The sequence below is a fragment of the Pinus tabuliformis genome, chromosome 7 (assembly GCF_031772625.1).
Source record: "Pinus tabuliformis cultivar Carrire ecotype Pingquan chromosome 7, CPIR1, whole genome shotgun sequence".
Classification (NCBI taxonomy): domain Eukaryota; kingdom Viridiplantae; phylum Streptophyta; class Pinopsida; order Pinales; family Pinaceae; genus Pinus; species Pinus tabuliformis.
This window is the reverse complement of record NC_142293.1, coordinates 1,930,502,265-1,930,526,194: the sequence shown is the minus strand read 5'-3', so window position 1 is coordinate 1,930,526,194 and position 23,930 is coordinate 1,930,502,265.

Sequence of the window (23,930 nt, the reverse complement as noted above, 5' to 3'; positions counted from 1 at the left end):
GACTCTGCTCGAATGGACCCATTTGGTAATGGTATAGTTCTGAGGTCTAGGGTCCTTACTAGCTATGCTTCTTGGCTTGTCCCAGTTGCCAGGCTCGCTTGCTCCGTGCTCACTTGTCCAGTGCCCACATGTATTCTACTTGCTTGGATATGCACCTCGCACAGATCCTTTTGGATGCTCCCTAGCGTTTGCATGTATTTCTACTCAAACTGCTGCTCCACTTTAGTCGTGGTATCCCTGATTTTATTGCCGATCTCATCAAGATCTTGCTCTATTAACACCATGGAATCAACTTGTGACTTATGTGATTTCTGTTTTTTCTGTGTTCCACCCTACTACTCCTTGCCACATCTCTTTAGAACAAATGGGTGGTCTCCCCCTCATTCCCTCTGCTGCCTTGTCCTGAAAGTTCTTCTTCCTTTGTCTCCAGCGAGGGTGACTTGTCACCTTTTTATGACTCGCATTGTTCCTATTCTGCCTGCTCCTTGGTAGTGCATTCTTTCTCTACCCGAGTCTTTTCTGTAGCTTCCTTCTTTTCCTATGCTGCTAGGGCACACACAGCTTGCTTAGCTGCCTCCTCTCTTTTCTATGTGGAAGAACTTTCCACACTCGTTCTTGGTCCAGCAGCTAAGTCTGATGGGGCATGCCACTCTGTAGGCCATTTCGATACAGCCTCTTGAATGTCCATTTCTGACCAAATAGGGCAACACGTGCCATATCTACTCTAGATCCTTCCGTGCCTGGATATATACTCTGTGGAATTCAACCTTGAATGTCGCATAGGCTGACAAATGCGTGAACAAGGTTGGGGAAAACCTCGAGCACTGACTAATGGCTGTGTGGAGAGAAATTTCCATAAGAACCCAAAATATCATTGTCTTTTTAATCCACGCGACATCATTTGTAGATCATAAGGAAGCGAATTATGCTATCTCCGACAATCCTTCCTCAAGCAGAGGAAATTGGCTATCCTTTGACAATTCCCATGCAACGAGCACAATTGAGAGCAATAACCAAGTGTAGTGGAATGGCTTGGTCTTGTCCTAAGCTTCATGATGGTTTTCTAGGAACTCCTGACAGAGGTTTCTTGCCCAATGAAACTATATGTCTTTTGTGCACTGTGCAACCATGGAAACTACGCATGTCGGAACTTCATCTGCATGGAATTTTCGTATCACCTTCCTTGCTAAAATTTGGGTAGCCAATTGAATTGTCGGGTCTATTATAGAAATAATTGAATACCCTCACGACTTCTTAAGGAGGTTGTAATCTTTGTTCATCCTTTATGAAAGGTATTTCTCCCCAGTATTTCCGCCAAAATCCTTAGCCAAGATCGCACTTGATAAGGCAGGTGTGTGATTCTGTGAATGCTCATGTATGTAATGGGGATAGGCCCTCCCAACCATAAACAACCATCGTGCACCAATGTGAGAAGATGGCGCACACATATCGTATTGATGGGGGTGCGGTGGTAATGTGGCACCCATAGAAAATTGAGAAACCCTGAGTGCTCGACACCGCGGACCCATTCCTCCATTTCCAATGTTGTAACATCTGATTATGCATAATATACCCTCCTCATATATTTTTTCGTCACCAAGTGTGGGAACTTAGCGTGATATGCAAGTTCCCAATCCTCCATTTTCAAAAACGGGACCCTTGCGAGCTGAAGGTCTTGAAAAGGGACCTGCTTAGGTAGCAGGGGTGTGGATATTATGAATTTCTCAGTGTTTGGATCCTTCGTGACCTTTTCTTTCCCCTCCGTAGAGGGATATACTTGGGTAGCCTTGTTATGGGTTCTGCTCTTTCAACATCAATATCTTTTGTTCCCTGAGCTTCTTTCATCTCCAGGTCCACTACTTTCTCTAGCTCCTTATCTTTCTCTACTTCTGTGTTTCTGTATGCTTCTTGGGGAAGCACGGACTAACATTGACTTCTTCTGCTTGTCCCTCACGAATTGCTTTGATTTGGATGGTTGAGTTTCTCTGGTAGGGGTAGGCTTCAGCCTAGGCGACCTTGGCACCGTAATCACAGTAGTTGGAGCTTCCATACTTACAACTTCCAGGGTAGCGGTATCAGAGGAAACATCACCAGTACTAATGTTTTCAATAGGACTTGGTGTAGACATTTTTTCAAGGATAAACTTCTAGTTTATTGTAGGAAACTCAACAAATGCAGGACTCACAATGAAATCCTCCCAAAACGCTCGGCTCATAGGCAATAGATAGTGAAATTCACTAACAATTCTGAGCGTGCAAAGTGTTCTCTGTTCGACTAGCACATGTAATTTATAGGGAGTTTTGAATTCAAATCCGAACATTCCCTCACATTTTTGATAATAAATGTTGTTTTGGTGGCAAATCTTCAAATATTTTTTCCTTAAACGTCGCCACCCCACTCCACTTAACCATCTTCTAGCCATCAAATCATGAACAATAACTCCAATTGTTACTTTCCTGCTATGTTGCATGATACCTTCCTTTATGGTGCTGCTTCCTAAGCACAACTTTATGGGTTGTGCTAGAGTCAGTATAGTAGCCCTCCACTAGAGATCAAAACTCTTTGCATTTCATAATTAGGTGTCTCATCAGTGTGATCATGTTGCATCCCGTTAGGCATGCCATAACCCTGGTGGAGAAGCTTATGTCTTTTATTCCCCTCTTGTTTGGCACTGCTCGATCATGTTTTCTTGAGTAAATAAAATCTTCACAAGGCCATTTCCCTGTTTTAAATGTCAAGGTCTTAGGTCTAGGGTTGAGTCAAGCTTTGTCTTGAGATGTCATAAAGGACCAGCAAGCCAAAGGGATGTCCGTCATAAAGCATCATTTTAATAACTCTTATCATTGTACAGCTAATTTTTACCTTGTTTTCAAAAACCCTATTTTTGAAGACAAAGGTCATTATCTCATTTTTGTAAAAATTTGTAAAAAGTTCAAATTCTCTAAAAGTTGGCATGCAACCTTGGTCTCCTTTTCCAAGACATCCCCTGCAAAAATTTTCAAGAGAAATCATCATTTCAACCAATTTATTTTGAAAAAAGGAAACCAGAAGTCAGTAGCAATTAATTCAAAAAAGTGTCATTTCAAAGACATTATAAAGTAGGTTTTGGGTAAATTAAATTCAAAAGTGAGCCTATAAAAGCCCCTCCCTCCTCATTGGTAACTCATTTGCCTCTCAACACTTCAAGAGAATACTTGTCAAGTCGATTTCAAAGTTCATTGGGCGAATTGGGCAATTACAGCGGCGCGCTACGCATCAGAGGAGGCGCGCTACGCATCAGCGCGCATTTTCCAGTGCAAATTAACTCAGGCGCTACGCGTTGGAGGCGCGCTACCCATCAGGCTAGGCGCGCTACGCGTAGGGTTTCTTGCTCAGGAAATCGCCAGCAAGCCACCAAAACTACTTCTCTCTCAAAATATTTTCAGGTAGGCCTCTAATCCATGGTGATTTTGGTTTGGCTAAGATGAATGAGAAATGAACATGCAAAATATGCCATGCTAATATGGAGTAAAAGCCCTACCTTGCTGTGTCAAAATTTAAAAATGTAAATGTGCTAGGGTTTCATCGAAATTTGCTGCCCAAGGTTACCCATTTTCCATTCCTCTTTTCCCATATTTTCATCACCATTTTCCTTGACATTTTTCCATGCAATCATATGATTTCCCTATTAAAAATCATTAAAATCCCTAAACCCTACTAATTCCTAAAACCCTATGTAAATTTCCTAAACCCTACTTCCCATTAAAATCCCACAAATTATGATTGTATATGTTCCATGTTCCTTTCCTAAAATTTCCTTTCACATTTGTTTTCCCTAATCCCCTCAATGTTCCCTTTTCCCTAACATTTCCCATGTGTGTTTGTCCCCTTGGTAACAACATTTAAACAAGTCAAAACAACAGTTCATTGGGTGCACAGTCAGCATTATTTTTTAGTCACTTACCTCCAAAACCATGTCAGAAACCGAAACAGATTATGAGCAAAGTGATGACCGTGAATCAACACCAGAGGTAGAGGTGCCAAGGAGGCATCACAGGGGTGGTAAAGGTGGTCAGCATGTCAGAGAGGAGCCCACCTCTTTGGCTTATCTACAAGCTTGTCCACTTGCAGTGACATGTTTCCGATACCAATCATGTTATGAATATTGCGAGAGAATCTCCCAAATTCAACACCACAGGGAATTGGTCCGCTTGTTTGTCCTACATTTGCACAATGGGCATGTGAATCTTGCAGGAGTGGACTTCACATTGTCACCCGAGATTATTGCTCAAGCAACAGGGATACCCAATATTGGAGAAGAGTGGAACAAGCGCCAGCAGTTGGACAGGTTTCATTATGAGCCATATATCAAACCTGTATATATGAGGCACCTAACTGCTGTTTTTCCCTTCAGATTCTTAAGAGACGAGTATGCACCTTTGATGAGGATCATCATTCGCTATTTCACTTGCGAGGGTAGATTTTCATGTTTATATTCGTACCATATCCATTTTTTGATGCATTTCACACGGGTACGAATGATGAACATTCCATTCTTCATGTGCCGAAATATAGAGAGGATGGTGCCCTTGGTGCAAAGAAAGAGCCCAGCACAGCAACACAGGAGCATCTATCATTATGCACTGATCAAGATTGTGGTTATGCATCAGTTGGCACAACAGGGTATTCCATGGGAGTATTTCATTTCTCGTGACTTCTTCACAGTGCCACAGCCACCTCCTGAGGTTGTCCGTGATGAGGGAGGGCCTTCACATCAGTTTGACATTCCAGAGCCCGAGCATGTCAACTCCCCTCCATTTGTTACATATCAGAGAGGCCACAGGGCCTTATTTGCATCTGCACGGCGAGTGTTATCTCCACCTCATGTGGAAGGGGCCTCGCTTTCGACAGTAGCATAGGTACCGGAGAGAGGCAAGCAACCCATGATTGAGGAGGGACTGTCAGGTGATCCAGACATTGACATTATTGACCTTGACATCAGTTCTCTTAGCTCGGAGCTAAAGGAGATCATTCAACAACAAAATGCTGAAAATCGCTTGTTGCAGTAGAAGTTGGAAATGGCAAATTGGACAATCACCTACCTAGAGCAGCGCAACAAGAAACTAGAGGATGAGCACACTCTTGATGAGTTGCGGAGGATCCATGAAGACCGCAACTTGGCTCGCAAGAGACCCGGTGATTTGACACCCATTGACCGAGAGGCTATGCTCATCCGGGTCAATACTCATTTGGAGAAGTTGCTGGCCAAGGCAAACATGGAAAAAGACATGCTCCGACACATGAAGAATCACTATTGGGCTCGAATGCATGTGTGTAAAGCAAGAATGAAGGTACTCAAAGGACGGTTGGCCAAGGCACTAAAATGGAGAAAAAGGCCCGATCCCCTTCATATTTTGGCTGAGGCTTCCTTGAAAGAGCATGGCACTAAATGACACACCTTCAGCTCAAATTTCAGAGAATTTGGAGCAATTTTGAATTTTTTTTTTGGGTCAAAAAATAGGTTTTTTCCCTCAACGCGTAGCGCGCCGCGCGCTACCCTGAAGATGGGCAAGTCCATTTCTCAAAAACTCAACATTTTTGGATTTCGCATGACAAATTACACTTTCTCAGCAATTTCCAAGACATTTCATGAGTTTTTGAGCCCTCAGAAGGTCAAAAAACATGCAAAAAATGACTTTCTGCCACTTTTTGGACACACAGGAAGCAGTCTTGGGAGATTGCAATTTTGGAGGGGCAAATGGACACCAAATTACGAAATTCCACTTGGGTTGGAAAGTAGACATCCCTACCTTTCCAACCAGCCCACGTGTGCCTCATTTGGATGCCGGGAAGTGCCTCAAACGTTGGCTCAAAGGCGCGCTACTCTTAGAGAATTGGGGCGCTACGCATCAGGGAAATTTGCCAGATTTTCACCTACAACTCAGCAAAACGCAGATTTGACTAGTTTTGACTTTTTGGAGTGATTTTTCATCCTCCTTGATGTAATTGATGTAATTTTATGATTTCATGGCACTTATTTATCTCTTCTAGAAGATTCATTCATAAAAAGTCAAAAATTTAATGAATGAATTGGTTTCCTAGCTTATAGAGGCAAGTTGTTTTGACTGCCTATATTTTAGTGCTCAGTTTATAATTGGTTGAAATAGCTCCTAGGATGATGAGCTCGACCCCTAGAGGCTAGGGAATGGGTTGGCATGGTCTATATTATGTATTTTCTCAATCATTTTCAGGGGTTGGAGACGTTGGACTCTTGAGGGATAAGCTTCTATTGTATTACACTTTGTATCTCTGCAATTTTGGTAAAGGAAAGACCAGGGTTTTGCAGCCCTCTTTGGGATTCCTGTGGTTACTTGTGTTGATGGTGTGCTTCTCTTATGTACTTGTAAGTTTTATTATGTGTATCATTTTCTGCCTTTTCCTTCTGCAAATTAGGCAAATGAAGTGATAAGGTAGAATTCATGATTGCTATGCTCTGCCTTTAAGTTTGCTTAATATCAATGTTTTCATATGTTTAAGGAGAACTCATGGTGATTTCTTGCTCTCCTTAGCTCCTCACCAGTCATTCCTATCCACCCAAATCTTTCAAAGGCATCAAGACAGTCTCCTACCTTGCCCCAAAAAGACCTCTGCAAAAGTTGTGTCCCATCCCCACACCCAAAATTGCTCTCCCCCTGTTTTCCACCAAAACCCTAAAAATCTGAAATCAAACCTTCTCTATCAGTTTACTAGCCTAAAATCAGTGTTCTTTATTGGTTATCTCTGCCCTTTGAAGATCTTTGCCGAGATAGACCCGGAGAGAGCCCTCTCCTGTCCTCGTAGGGCTAGCTACGAGGCTAAGTGGTTTGATGTTGCCTTGGATTTTGCCTTCTTCAGCCTGAGGCCAGATTCGAGCGCTAACATATTGGCGACCATACTGGGGAGAACAAACAAATCCTTTGCTGGTTGATGTGTTTACTTCATGAGTCTTAGACGGAGTCTGAAGATATGCCAGGTAGCCTTCGAAACGCTTTTGCTTTGCATAAGCGCAAGTAGATAAACGCTGCTTCAGTCGATCTCCGTGAGCTTGTGAACATAGCACTTCATTGGCAATTTACCCCAGTACATTTGTAAACTCTCAACTGTTGATGATAGGTTGAGAGTTTTCACAGGCTGAATGGTTTTTTGTTCCCTGATATTTTGAGAAAAACAAGCTGGCTTCAGATCCTAGGCCTATATTTAAATCTCATTCATGTCCAGCTGTTATTAAGTATTTTGAAGACATTGATTTTGACGAAAGCTTTGAGTTGTCCCTGTTTAAAACCAAGTCTGAAAGTGCACTTGATTCTCTAGTTCCCGATCCTGATTTCGCAGCTGCCCTTGCAATCGAAAGACACAACAAATTGGTTGAAAATTTCATCCTAAGATCTCTTCAGTCAGATATTCACGCTACTAATCTTGCTGAGTTCGTTGAAACTATATCTGTCCATATTGGATCCACTATCACGGCGCATGAGCAGACCAATCCTCCTTTTATTTCTGTTTCTCCTATAATCACTTATCCTGAATCTATAGTTGGTTCGCCTTCTACATCCCATACCACTTCTCCTCCTCATACTCCTCATACTCCTTCAGCTCCTCAAACCACAGTCCCTCATATTACAGCTCCTCATACTACAGCTACACCTACTCCTCCACCTAAAGCAATGGCTGCCCGGTTTGCCCCTCTTGCTCTTCCTCAAAATCTGCATGATATGCCAGCCGACTATCAGAGTAAAATTCCCATGTTTGATGGCACTCCTCAAAGTGTTTCCGCTCAGCAACATATAGACAAAATGACAACTTTCTTTGATCTATATGAGATAGATGAAGAAGATGTCACTATGCGGTTGTTTGTGCAAACATTCGGAGGAGAAGTAAGAAAATGGTTCAGAGGTTTGACAGCTAGGAGCATACCCACCTTGGAGGAACTTCAGAAGCAGTTTTTAGATCGATGGGAAATCAGAAAGGATCCACTTCAGATCAATGCCGAGTACAACAATCTCAAACGCAATCATGGTGAGTCCGTCCAAGATTATATTATCAGATTTAACACAGTTTATAATGCTATTCCCGATGATTTAAAACCATCTAGAAAATCAGCTCTTCTCAAATTTCTGGATGGCTTTGATCCGGAGATGGCTTATTCATTGCGAGATAGAGATCCGCCTACCTTGGAGGATATGCAAAAAATCGCCGTTAGTGTTGAGGCAAATTCAAGCGCTAACAGGTTGCATCTTCACCAGTCTTCACGTAGCCTATTCCCTGTGTTGTCCTCCAAACTAGGCAGTGTAGTTTATAGCCCCGCACTCCCTTGCAATTGCCTGGAGCACTAAGACTATCCTGTTATCATATAGTCATTGTGCAAGATCACCTGTATATAATTCTAACTTGCTCCCATTCACTCTTCCTAGGATGGGTTCGCCATTTAGCTTCGCGAGTTGAACTACACCTCCATCTGTAATTTATTTGACAATATATAGCCCTAACCAATGCATCTGGAATTTACCCATAAATTTAGTGAATTTACTATCATATAATAGGAAAAGATAATTTACCTTAAATGTGTGAAGTTTGATATGGCTATCATACCATGCTTTTTCACGTTCCTTTTGTACTTGTTTATGAAATCCTAGAAAAAAAAATCTTCTTTGAGCTCCATTAGATGTGCGAGCTGCTCTTCCAAGGCCTTGTGATATGCCATATCTGTCAGGGCTTATATGCGCAAACTAGGCACAATATACTCCATCAGCATTACAGCTTCGACCCCATATACTAATCTGAACGACATTTTCCCTGTTAGCTTCTTACAGGTAGTCCTGTAAGCCCAGAGTACTGTAGGTACATGCATATCCCAGTCATTTCGTTGCATGTTACAGAAATTCGCCAACGCATTCTCCAAAATCTTATTAAAGGCTTCAACAGTTCAATTTTCCTGTGGGTGATATGGTGTACTCTTCTAATGGTAGACCTAGAATTCTTCAGTCAATGCTTTGATCATTTCATTCAGAAAGTGCGTACCTCTATCACTCATCAACACTTTCGGGAAGTCAAATCTGGTTAAGACTGACTAACTTTGTTGTCATAGCCCCTATACAATCCTTAATCAGTTGTGCTTCTGCCCATCTAGTGAGATATTCCGTCACGGTGATAATATAGAGCGCACCTATTTTATTTCTCGAGGGCTGAATTGGCCCAAAAAAATCAATCGCCCACTTCTCAAATGGTTGCAAAGATACAAGAGGATGTAGAGGTAACTCATCCCTTTGCAATGGTCTGCTAGTTCTTTTACATGCATCACACGCCTTACAATACGTCTTGGAATCCTTGTGCAAAGTTGGACACCATAGATCTACGTGTAAAATCTTCTACACATTTGCCTTACCTGCATAATGGCCTCTTGCAGCTCTCCCATGAGCTTCAGTGAGAATTCTATCCTGCTCAAAGTCTGGCACATATATTCACAATATTTAATATGCACCCATCTTATACAGATGCCTGCAATAATTGAAAAATTGGTCGCGCACACTACTAATTCCTTTTTACGCTAACTTGTATATCCTTCCAATGACATCCCCGTAGTCAAGAAGTGAATAATTTCGGCAAAATGATCATCTACTATGCATACCACAAAGAGATCCAGATCTGGAAACCCTTCCTCCAGATTATTAGGCTCCTCTCCTATTTTGATCCGTGATAGATGGTCAGGTCCTACATTTAACCTTCTTGGTTTCACAATGACTTCAAAGTCATACTCCTGAAATAATAGCAACCATCTGCAAATCTTCCCCCCCAAAATAGGCTTATTAACCAGATATTTCAAGGTAGAATGATCTATGTACATCTTGAAATTCCTGCCTAATAGATAATGGTTGAATTTTTGCAGTGCGTACACCATGGCCAATCCTTCACGCTTAGTCGTTGAATAATTCTTGTCGGCCTTCAATAAATTCCTACTTGCAAAGGCTATAGGATGGTCCTTTTTTCCTTCACCAGCTTGTGTTAACACTACACCTAGCGCAATGCAAGAGGCATCCACATGTACGTGAAACTCCTTTTTACAATTAGGGAATACCAAAATTAGTGCAGTGACAATCTTTTCTTTTAATAAATCTAAGTTGCACTGACACTTTTAGTCCCAATATAATGTTGCATACTTCTTCAACAATTTATCCATGGGCGCAGTAATTTGAGCATAAGATTTGATAAATTTTCTATAATATCCCATGTGTCCTAGTGTTGCATGCAACTCCTTGACATTCCTAGGGCCTCCAAATTCACTATTACAACAATCTTTGTAGGGTCCACCATCAATCCTTGCTTGCATACTATGTGACCCAGCAAGATCCCAAAGGGAACATAGAATATGCATTTCTTCAAATTCAGCGTGACCTGGTATCTGTGACATGTGTCCAACATTAGGTGTAGACTTGCTACATGTCGTTTCACTAATCCAAACACTGTCCAATCATTAAAGTAGACTTCTAGGAACTTATGAATGAACTCCTTGAACGCTGCTATGACTACATGGGAAAATATCACAAGAATATTCTTAAGCCCAAACGACATCAAAATGTATTGAAAACAACCCCATTTTGTCGCAAAGGTTGTTTTTCTCCTATCCTCTAGCGTGATCTTGATATGATGATACCTCGAAAATCCGTTGGTAAAGGAATAGGCTTCTTGGCCTCCAACATTATCTAACACTTCATCTGTGAATGGCGTCGGAAATGGATCGTGAACACACGCATCATTAAGCTTCTGCATATCTACACAAATCATTATTTCACCTTTTTGTTTCTTTTCCTGAACCACCATCGAGCTCACCCAATAAAATTCTACAATAGGTTCTATGATATCTGCCTCTAGCATCTTATCCAGCTCTTAGCGAACCTTTTCCTTGTATTTAGGATTAAGATGATACAACCTCTATTTAATAGGCTTCACATCTAACTTCAGAGTGATCTTCATAACTCCCAAATCACTGACTATGCCCTTCAAATCCAAAAACTTAGTGGGGAAGAGATCCTGGTATTCACGGATTAACTTAACAACTTTATCCATGGTAGTGTCGTCCCAATAGTCTCCAATCTTTGCAAACTTTGGTTTTGCTTTAGTGCCAATGTGTACTTCCTTTGTCTTCAATGGTGCGGAGGTGTCCAGGTTTTCTAGCTTCGACTTTGCGATGCCCTTCTACCTATGGAATATTAATGTTTCTCGAATCTTCATCCTCCTCTTCAGCAGTCACATTATAGCATTCCAACACATGGCATAGCTAGATGCTCCAATCTCATTGGGTCCATTCGATAGGTTTCGTTGGAGTTTTGAAGATAAGTGCCTTAATCTCTTGTAGCGCTTCATCGATGGTTGCAAACTCATCTTCAAAGTTGCAGGTCAACAAGAACCCTTCCTTCAGTATATCCCATTCCATGGTGCCATGGCGGAGCTCCATTTCCATATATGAGTTCATGGGAAATGTATCCAAAGTATGGAAAAATAAGTACCCACTCTCGCTGCAGGTGATCATGTGGATCATCCCTTACGTTATATGTCTCAGTCAATCTAGTATTAGGTAGTCTAAACTGTAGCCTCATCATTCTTCAGTAATATTTCCATCCAGCAAAACTATCCTTATGCATACCCCACCATCATGAAAACATAGCACGTAGTGCCAACTCTAATATTTGGAAGTGGTGACCCTGAGGGACTTCATGCTCAAATTCAACAAAAAACATATCAACGTTAGTTAAACCATCATAATAGGTAATTTCCTTACCTCTGATGAAACACATAGTGACTTTGTCATCATATTGCATCGCAGTGTAGAAACTTCATGCAAGTGGTTCTGCAAATGCTCTAATTTCTCATTTGAATCAGAGGTGCAGGAACTCTCCCAATCCCATGCAATCCTTCCATATTCCATCAAATTGATCCAGTCCTGGTCTCATGTTGTTATTTTGTAGATTTGATCTAGTTCATCATCACTTTCTTCATAGTCGCAGACTGGTTCAATATATCGCACCCCTTTTGTAGGGTCCAATGATACTACAACCTGCAATGATTTTCTTTCAAACAACATTGTCCTCTTGTTCAAATTGATGACCCCATTCATATCAATGGCCCAGTCAATTCCCAGAAGTGTGGGGTATGGATTACTGTCATCAACAATTTCTATAACCTCAAAGTCATCCATTAGGCTCACACCTTATATATCATCTATTACTCCATATATCATCCCATGGGGATGATTTTCTGCTAGTTCACCATTCTGAGTTGAATCAGAGAGCATTGCAGCATAGGTCTCCCCATTCTTTCCCACGTTTATTTTGGTAATATTTTTGCATTTGATCCTAGATCCAAGATGACCTGGTCCATCTCATAATCACTTATCTACACGGTGAGCCTCATCTCGAGCCCCATTTGTGCCTTATGTTTGCCAATTTTTTTGATCATCGAGTGTCCATTAGGGACCTTCTCTTTTCTGGCACACTTGTTTATTAATTCCTGTAGGCCTTCCACAGCGTTTCTATCGTGCAGTAGTTTTATGCAGGTCTCCAAAAACTTAGTTACTATAGAGGGATCAATCTTTGCAGGCACACTGGTTTGTTGAACCTTGTCCTGGCTTCCTGAGGTGCAGGCCTTAGCGAAGCTCTTCTTGGCTTCCATAAATGTTTCCTTAGCACACTCTAGATCAAATCCAACTTCTTTCTCTAGCACTTTACAGACCCATCCATCCTCTTTGGTTTGTTTTCCTTTATCATTTCCAGTCGTTATTCCACCTCTTAACACTATATTCACACTTTTATCCTCCTTGTGAGGCTCAAATCTCATCATTTGTAAGTTCTACGTAGGTCGTTGAGGCTGTGCTTTCTTCTCTTGCATTTTATTATCAACACCAGGCACTCTTCTATAGTATGGTCAAACTGGCTACAGTATTGACATGACGGGCTTGTCTCATTCTAACATTAACACACGTAGTTCCCTAACTGTCTGCAATTGTAATAGATAATCTGACCATAGCCTCAACTAGGTCCTCCTCCTCCTCAGCCCCATCCTCATCCCTGATAACCTCCACACACTCCTCTGATGCCTTTCTTTTGAGGCCATTTTTCTGCTTGCTTCTAGTATGTAGGTGTTCTTTCCATCATTAGCTCATAGCTTCGACAGTGGAGCTCATCATGGCCCACCGACTTGCAGAAGTTATAGAACAACTGTTGGTGTGTCTGGATGAATTTTTGAAGTAAATGACAATTATCTATTGCATGTTTTCCAACAACCTGACAAATTGCACACCATAGCCCAGCCCCCATGATCGACCCTGCTAGGGCTTCTGGCTTCAGTGGAATTGGTCCTCCTCCTGTAATATAATTTGCGTACATGGGATAGTGGTCTTTATCGTGCCCTTATCCCTTACACTTCAAACACCAGACTTCCACATGCAATTCTAGTTTAGTCTCCTTGTCTTTCTTCAAACTCTGTAATTCTAAGTGTAGGCTCTATAGCTAAGAGTGGATCTCTTGTACCCCCAAGGTCGCATCCTGAATAGGAGTTGCATGCAATCTCATAGCAATTTCCAAGGCTTCTGCCTAGGTTCCTATCTTTTATTGTGATAGAGAAATTCTCAGGTGAGGCAAAAGTGAAGCTATAAACCATTCGTAATGCTAACTATTTGTGAGCTACATGTTAGCTTCTCGAATCTGACACTTCAACCTTTGATATAATTCACAAGGCATCTCATCAAACCTCATCATGATTTCTTTGAATCCAATCACTAATTACGAGTAAAACTTAGGTTTACTAGACTCCTTGTTTGAAGAGACCTTAGTCTCTGCTAGCAATGCAACAGGATTATCAAAACCATACTTAATATACCAAGTTAGTGCTTGATCCTGCAGAGTGGTAATCAACTCTACCTTATTTATATTGTCATCAGTAATTTTTTGCGTTGTCCACACAAACTTCGCAACAAACCAAAACTGCTTTGTATCTTCACATCCTATTCCCTTGAAAATTGGTAGCTTCATTGCATTCGCCATGTTAAATGGTGGTTGTGGAGGTGGACGTGTGGGTGAAGCTGTATGTGTTGGAGGTGGAGTGGATGGATGATTTACTTGAGGAATCCCCTGAGGTATTAACTAAACAATGCTTCGTGGCGGAGTCTGTTTCACCCCTTCATTGTCACTTAGAGGAGGTCCAATCAATGGACTATACTCTGGTCCGAATCCTTTGTGATTTCTAAAGAACCGTTTGCTTCACGTAACCCTGAACATCAAGGTAAAAGCATCACCCATTTTTCACATAATATCATTTTAATATAAGTATTCAAGGATCTTAAATAATTACCTCACAGTCCTTTGAAAAATCGCCACTCCACTTTGCTATAGCTGACTTAGGTATCAACTGCAAATTCTGTGACAAATCCTCCTATAATTCAGTCGAGCTAGTGATCGACAGGCCGCGCGATCTTGTTTTCAGAGGCTTCTAGTCATTGCACTAATTCAGGAGTCCACACTATAGGATTATCGAGCTTCCACCTTCCTTGGATGTCTATTAATTTAGCTAACCACTCATACAATTCAATGGGAAAAGTGCAGAAGAAGATCACGCGTATCTTTGTATACAGATACCTGTTCAACCACTCTTCCTTTAATAGGCACAAATTCCTATTTTCTTGTGCCACAAACTCATGAATCTTCCAATCCAACCACTTTTCAATTTCTTTCTTGGTCAGATTCCAATGATGCAAAATCATACATCTGTTTCAAGTAGATCTCAGTCCCAACAACAGAACCATTGTTGTCTTAGGGGGTCCTGACCTAGGTTCAGAGTTAGTTGCGCCAACAAAAAAAACCCTATACTACTCGCCATTTCGGCAACAAATTGCATAGCGCAGGCTGCAGTCTCACCCGAAGCAGTATGGAGGGATGAAAGAATGAAGTTTCTTCATCTAGAGACTAGTGTGATGTCCTCCAGTGCCTCAGATATGCCTTTGCACAAATTGATACACTCTTAGGGCACGTTGTTGCAACACTGTTAAAATAGCCTTCAGACCTTCGCGGAGGTCTACGATCAGTCCTTGCAGACCTTTAATAGTCAATTTGTCTACTTACGTGCATCATAAAGCAATCCTAAAGTAGGCCTCATGCAAATTTACTTAATTTATTAGTAAACATCAGAGAATTCATCGGAGTCTTTGTGAAAAAAACTTAAACATGAATTGCGTACATTATTAACATTTATTTAAGAGAATCGCACAACATTCCATCAATATTTCATAAAACACATCCTTGATAAACAAAATATAGCATTAATAGAAATACACAAGAATTATTTGGAAACTGTCTTTATTTATCTTCAATTCAAGGTTACATACTCAAAACTACCCTGTGCACACAGCTGTAGGGGTTTGCGCACTTGGCTGCGGACTCTACCTAGGCCTCTGCTGATGAGCCCCAGAAATGGGTAACTATATGGGCTCATTTTGCCTCTTATTCCAACTTAATCCACCATTCTCATTAGTTTGATGCATGTTTTTGAATCTATTTATGCTAATAGACTGAATTGGGTTAGTCACTTTGCCATGTAGTCTAATGAATGTTTTATGTAGATTTTTGGACAAATTTGGAGAAATTCAAGGAATTTATGAGCAAATGGCAGCAAAAACTCGAGGAAAATAGGGGAGAGGACATGTGGGGGGATGTCTCCTTCATTAATGACCCATTTCCTTGAATCCTCCATCAGCAACTCGGAGCACAAAGGTCCACATTGATGATTCCAAGGGGCAGCTGAGCAAGTAAAGTAGGACTGATGTTTATCTTTAGTTCTAGGAAGCCAAGTTCCTTGATTTTAGGAGGACTGTTGGAGGTCCCCATTTGTATAAATAAGGAGGCTTAGAGCCTCAGTATGTTATCCAGTTATTATTAGATTTTTTCACGTTTGTGTAGCATTTTGTTCAGCTCATTTTCGAGTTCCTTTTTGAGAAAAGTTTATGTAATGTAACTGCTATTTTTGATAATGAAGATGAAACAGTTTTTGAGCTAGCACTGATCTCTTTCATAGGGTTGAAGCTCTTGGGTTAGGGACCAACCCAAGCTTCCCAACACCTCCTTCTGTGTACTTATATGTTTTTTCTTCCATTCTTGAGTTAATTGTTGTTGCATAGATTCATTTTACTTTGTTAGATTAGGTTGTTTTTGATGTTTAGTATAGTTGTTTTGTCTCAGTTGCTCAATTAGGTTGCTGCAGTGATAGAAAAAGATTCAAAAAGTCCAATAGCAGACCCTAATCTCCTTTCTCCCTTCCTGGGACTATGATTTGAGGCCAAGGCACTACTACTGCCACCAAAAACACAATATTTTCTCTTCCATGAAACTACTAGTGTGATACTTTGAGTTGGAAATGTTGATATTGGTTTAGATTCATTTTATTAGATCATTTCCTGTTCTTTTACCATATTTCTCTCACATGCTTTTCTGTTCATAGGGTATTGTTCAACATTTTCTATTTGTAGGTCAGAAATTAGGTCAAGCTAGACAAAATTCTGTTTTTAGTTCTTTCTTTGGTTAGTTTTGATAAGTAAATGTGAAAATCTCTTGGAGGACACCTCAGCTCACCATACATCCATAAAAAAGCTGGTACCAACTCACTTCTCATAGATTTCCACAACATTTCGCCAATCTGCCCTAATTTCTGTGTTTTTCTCCATAAGCTCCCCTCTTGCCATTTGAACAAATCCAAGCATGTTCTTTCTTGATCTTCCTTGACAAGCTCCAGACACCTCAAAACCTCCATCTAGCCTTTAGTTACCCTTTCCCATCATTTTTCCACCTCCAAAACTCCAAAAACAACTTTCATCCTCTTCCTGTAGATCCTCTGTAGATCCCCTACAGCCTCCTATAGAACTTCCTGTGAGTGATTTTTCGAAGTCCGATTGCTATGGAAGTCTTCAGAAGGGCACTAGAGGATTCTTAGGACCTCTCCACACCTTCCTCACCCTCTTCAAAAGCTAACTCCATCTTCCTTTGCCACCAAACCTCTGCATAGTCACAACCAGATAAATCACAAGCATAATAATTTCACATAAAAACACTCAAAAGTACAAAAAGATGATTTCTTCTCATTTCTCTTCAGAAGTAGCCTAAATAAATGCAATTTACCTTTTCAGTAGTCAATGGAACTCATTTAATTAGTTTCCATCTCTTTTCTTGCAAAAGTAGGGTTAGTGGGTAAACTAGAGTTTGCTAGGGTTTGCATTTCATTTCAGTTTGCATTCTCTTTCTGCAAATAGAATAGCTTGTGTAGAGTTAGCTTTCTTCCCTCATAGTTAAAAGCTTCTTGTGAGAATTCATAGACGTTGGCTTAAGCTCCTAGCGATATTGCGCCAGCTGACCAAGTGACACCCTGCAGTAAGAGCTAGTACTTGTGCATATAGCACCATTGCTTCCAATTTTGTTACAAACTACTGGGTTGATAAAAGTAAAGAAGGAAGCCCCAGGAGTTGCAGCATTATTTCTGTAATACTGGAACCCACCATCTTTTTCGCGTGGTTGTCAAGGAAGGGTCAGAGTATTTTGTGATTACTGCTTTTCTTCTATTTTCTACTACAACATTCTGCTAAGTAGTTTATTTCAGCAAAAGTAGTGTAGTTGTTTAATTTCAATTCTACAATTTCAATTCTGCAATTTCAGTTATGCAATTTCAATTATGCAAAAGTAGATTAGGCATTTCCTATTTTCATTTCCACTCTGCAATTTCATTTCAGCAAGTGTATATTAGGTATTTCCTTCTTTCATTTCAATTCTGCAATTTCCATTTCAACAAGCATAGAATAGGCATTTCCTGCTTTCATTTCAATTCTACAATTTCCATTTCAGCAAAAGTAGATTAGTTATTTCCTTGCTTTCATTTCAATTCTGCAATTTCATTTCGGCAAAATTCATTTTAGTTAGTTGCAATTTTTTGTTCAATCCATTTCAGTTTTGCAGGTATAAGCAAAAAATAAAAAATTAAATAAATAAATAAATAAAAATCACCCAAAAAAATATTTCCTTTCATGCCTCGTAGGAACAGAGACAATTCAGGAAAATTCCTACCCAACACCCCCACCACATCACTAAGTCACCCTTCTCTATTCTTTGGTGGCAGTGATCCAAAAGAACCTACAGGTGAACCTCCAGAGATATACGAAGATCCTATAGCAGAAGAAGAGCAAGAAACCATTCCTCCTAAGACCATGGCTGAAAATAGAAACATTAGAGGAAATGGGGAAAGAATAGAGGATACCTTTCCTATCCGAGAGACCAATGGGGACACTAAAATGAAAAGTATAAGTCCTTCAGCCTTATCTCACTTCCATGGATTGACCACCAAAGATCTTGATACCTTCTTGTTTGAAATTGTTGTTCTCTGTCGAATATATGACTATGCAGAAGATGAGCAGAAGTTGAAACTATTTCCTTCTACCCTCAAGGATGCAGCATTGTGCTGGTTCATGGGGTTACCTGGAAACAACATCACAAATTGGGCTCAGATGCAGAAAGCCTTTAACAACAAATACTGGGACTACAGTAGATCAAAGAACACTAAGGAAGAAGTCTTCTGAATGACCATGGGAAGTGTTGAATCCTTAGAAGACTATGGAGAGAGGTTTCAACTCAGTTATAAAAGGGCCAGGTGCACACTTGACCCTAAATCTCTGAAGTTGGTCCTGCTTAGAGGAGTCCCTGAAGACCTTCTAGATACCCTCCATTTTCTGGCTGGGGGAGACATCTACCAACTACCTTATGATGACATAAAGACTGTGTGTAGAAACCATTCTAGGGCAGCTAGAAAGAGAGGTAGGGGAAGCCAACCTTTAGCCAGCACATCCTCATCTAGTTCCTCCATTAGAAGTGAATTTGAAAATCAGCTGGAAGATTTCAAGAGCAAGATGAGGTAGAATCTTACCATGCAAATGGATACCATGCATATCAAAGGGAAACAAGAGGATGCCGAGAGGGCTTTGGCCATCTTTTGTCCTAGGTCCACTAGAAGGCATCCTAGGAACAAATGTCCATTGAACTCTATAGAAGTGTGTTCAGTCTGTGAGGAAGACCATTCTACGAATTAATGCCCTTCCTTTCTCAGACTTAAAGCTGCATATCAGGGGGCTAAAAGAGCCACTGAACCACTCTATTTCATGAACTAAAGGAGGCCACATGGGCCTTGACCTTACCAGCAGGGAATGCAAGGAACATCCTAGACCTATTAAAACCCCAATCAAGCCACTTCCATGCCTTCTTAGGGTTCCCCTAATCATCCTTCCTGGTCCACACCCCCTCCTTGGTCATATCTAGCTCGATACCATGCTCAACCAGTTGCTCATTCATTTCACTCTTATGCTTAGCCACAGCGTCAGTGGAATGCACCTCATCAGGGGTGGAGGCCCCAGTACAACTCTACTCTTGCTCTTTTTCCTCCACCACCTTCTCAACCACAACCATTTCCTCTTGCTCCACCAAGGCAACCCCAAATACCTGTTCAACGGAACTCGAACACCAATAACAGATAGGCCCAGCAGGTATATAGTGGAGAAACATCATGCCCGACCTATGCTGTGGAAATTCAGGAGATTAACCTATGATCTGGGAAGGTTCCCTAAGATAGCTAACCTCCCCCTATGGAGGATGAGGAAGAAAAACAAGAAAGTGAACCAAAAGCCACTCCACCCTTTCCTGAGAGATTAACTAGAACCACTCAACTGACCCCAAAAGAAATTGAACTTCTGGGAGAATTGAAACAGTTATGTGTAAAGATACCACTTCTGCAAGCCATAAAGGATGTGCCCATATACAAAAAGATGATCAAGGAGAAGTGCTTGAGGCACCCAGGCAGGCGCAAGAGAGATGCTCCAACTATCAATGTCACATGAAAATTATCTGACCTGATGTTGGGGTAGGTAATCTGTCCGAAATATCTAGACCCTGGGAGTCCTGTAGTCAATGTCCACATCAATGGCACCGTAATCCCCCATACCCTGATTGATCTAGGGGCTGCTATTAATGTGATGACTAAAGACACTATGCTCAAGCTCAACCTTTAGGGCTCCCTGAGAAAGACCACAACAATACCGCAGTTAGCAAACTACTCCACCGTCACCCCTGAGGGGATGGTGGAAGATGTAATGGTTTCCATTGATTCTTGGGAGTATCTTGTTGATTTCTTGGTTCTCCAGCCATAGTCAAAGCTCACTGGGTATCCTCTCATCCTGGGAAGACCTTGGATGGCTACTGCAGATGCCTACATTAGTTGTCGAGCTAGGAACATGACAATCAAGAATGGGCATATGTCCAAGCAGCTAGTCCTATATCCTCCTGCCCAACCTCTATTAGAACATGATTTATCTCTCTGGTTGGAGAAGGAATATGAGGATGAAATCTATTCTGCACCATTGTGTACAGTAAAAGTTGCCATGGGGGGCCCACAAACCGAGGATGATCTTATTGAAAAATTGATTCAGAATCCACCCCCCAATGTGTTTCCATTAGAAGAGCTGGTGGAAGAAACCCATGATAATCCTTTAGCTGATCTCTGTGTGGTTGATCCGACTTCTCTCCAAGCTAAGAATGTGGAATTCAACCCAAAAAGGACCTTGGAGATCAACTCATCCCTATCCACCTCTCAGGAGAAATAACTGTTTAGATTATTGCAAAACCACTTGGATGCTTTTGCTTGGAGCTATAAGGAGATGAAGGGAGTCCATCCTTCAGTCTTTACTCATCACATTTACATTAAAGAATATTGTAAACCAGTTAGGTAGCCTCAAAGGAGGATGAATCCAGCCCTTAAGGACATTGTCAAAGAATAACTGCAAAAGTTGCTGGATGTCGGATTCATCTGCCCTATCTCTAACAGCGAATGGGTCTCTCCTTTGGTGCTAGTGCCAAAGAAAAATGGGAAGTGGAGAATCTGTGTTGATTATCGAGAACTAAACAAGGCCACCAAGAAGGACCATTTTCCTTTGCCTTTCATAGATCAAGTGTTAGATGGCATGGCAGGGAAGAAGTTCTTCTCCTTCCTAAATGGATTTAGCGGGTACAACCAGATCCAAATCAGCCCAGAAGACCAAGATAAGACCACTTTCACTTGTCCTTGGGGTACTTTTGCATACCAGGTCCTTCCTTTTGGGTTGTGCAATGCTCCTGCCACTTTCTAGAGAGTAGTACTGAGTATATTTGCTGAACTGGTTCATGATTCAGTGGAAATTTATATGGATGACTTTACCTCTTATGGTTCTAACTTCCAGGAAGCTTTGACTAACGTGGGAAAAGTTTTAGAGAAGTGCATTGAAATGAACCTGTCCCTCAGTCCTGAAAAATGCGAATTCCTGATGACTGAAGGGACTGTGCTCAGTCATATAATTTCTCAGCAAGAATTACAAGTGGATCCCAACAAAATTGCGATCATCCAAAGGGTCCCACCTCCTCAAAAGGTAAGAGATGTTTGGATTTTCCTAGGCTTAGCAGGGTATTATAGAAGATTCATTAAGGATTTCAGTAAGCTAGCCTCTCCATTGTTTGGTCTTTTGGGAAAAGATGCTCAGTTCATATGGACTGACAACTGTCAAGAGGCTCTAGATACCTTGAAAAGTAAATTGGTGACTGCCCCAATTTTGAGAGGCCCAAACTGGGCCCTCCCTTTCCACATTCATATAGATGCCTCAAACAGAGCAATAGGAGCAGCCTTAGGGCAAGTTGATGAGAAGATGCCTTATACCATATATTTTGTAAGTAAAAACTTGTCCAAGGCAGAATTAATCTACACTGTAACCAGAAAGGAGCTCCTAGCTGTAGTCCATTCCCTAAATAAATTCAGACACTACATCACCGACTATCAAACATTCGTGCACATTGATCATGCTACAATTAGGTATTTGATGAATAAACCAGATGTAAATGATCGTATTATTAGATGGTTACTTTTATTATAGCAATTTTATTTAACCATTGTTGATAAGCCGGGTAAGGAAAATTTTGTTGCTGATTTCTTGTCTAGACTAGATCTGCCTGCAGGTGAAGCATGAATGGTGGATGATTGAATACCAAATGAACACCTATTTTCTATCTCAATACTCTCTCCATGGTTTGCTAATATAGCAAATTACTTGGTTTCAGCACAGTTTCCGCCACACCTGTCCTCAAAAGAGAAGAGCAAGATCATGAGGAAAAGTGCCCCATTCACCTGGATTGGGGGCAATCTCTTCAAACTTGGCCCAGATCAGATTTTGAGGCGATGTGTCAGGGAGGAGGAAGTTTTTGACATTCTCTTAACCTGTCATGATGGGCCCTGTGGGGGCCATTTTGCAGCAAAGAGGACTACCTTCAAAATTCTACGAGTAGGTTACTATTGGCCCACTCTTCTTCAAGATGTAAGGAGATATATTAGCCAATGTGACCGATGTCAAAGGATGGGGAAACCTACTCCAAGGGATGAGATGCCCCTGCAACCTCAAGTGACTTTCGAGCCATTTAAGAGGTGGGGCATGGAATTTGTGGGTCCGATCTACCCTCCTTCAAAACAAAAATCTTACATCATTGTGTGTACTGATTATCTGAGAAAATGGGCAGAAACAAAGGCGATCAAGGCAGCAACAAAAGAAAAAGTAGCTGAGTTTTTAAGAGAAAATATCTTCTACAAGTTTGGCTATCCAAGAGAATTAGTCACAGATCAAGGGAATCCGTTTACCTCTAATCTGATTGAAGAATTGCTCACACATCACAAAATTAAGCACAAAACTTCCACCCCTTATCATCCTCAAGAAAATGGATAGGTAGAAGTCACTAACAGAGCATTGGAAGGGATTTTGACCAAAGTAGTGAGCAACAATAGAAATATTGGGTAGATCGATTGGTTGAGGCCACCTGGGCCTATAACGCCACTTGGAAAAACACCACAAGGTTCACACCCTATGAGCTGGTCTATGGGAAGAAGGCATTACTGTCAATAGAATTTGAATATAACACATTTAGGATGGCAGCTCAGCTGGACCTAGATCTCAGCCATGCACAATAGGAGAGGTTACTTCAGCTAAATGGATTGGATGAACAAAGATTGCAAGCCCTTCTCCACTCAAAGGTAGTCCAACTTCAAAGGAAAATATGGCATGACAGACACCTCAACGAAAAGCAATTCCAGGAAGGAGATTGGGCGCTGTTGTATGATTCAAGATATAAAGATTTCAAGGGAAAATTGAGGACAAGATGGCTGGGACCGTACACAGTAGAAAAATGCAATGACAAGTTCATTTCTAATCTGGACCATTGATGAAGAAGCCATCCCCATGCTTGTCAATGGGCATAGGTTGAAGATATACAGGAAGCCCCTCTCCAAGCAAGAATTCATTGAGAATCTGAGTAAAACAGTGTTGGTAGTGGAGCAAGTCTCTGCCTCCACTCCACCCATACCCTAAGAAAAAAATAGAAAGAGAAAAAAACAGAAAAAGAGAATAAAAGATACCTGGGTGAAAACCTCTTGGAGGCACTCAAGACAGGCAGTGAGGGTGAAAACCTCCTAGAGGTGCCCCAACTATCTCATAAAAGAAGGGAAAAAAGATGAAAAGAAAAAAAATAGAGAAAACAAAAAAGAAAAAAACAGAAAAGCTAACTACTTTTGAATGCATTGCAGATTGTAGGAGGGTCACAGAAGAAAAAAGGACATGGCTAGGCTGAATACACCCTTGATAGCTCATTTCTCCATCACCATTGTCTTTTCCCAAGCCCTGGCCTCACTTGTTCTGGAAATTTTGCATCCAATAGGAAGCTCTGTGCATTCTATAGGAGGCTCCTGTAGAAACCACAGAGAGCTCGAAATCAAGTTCGGAAAAGAATCAGAGTGCTAGAAATTTGTCCAAAAGACCGGTGGACCTCCCTGCCACCATT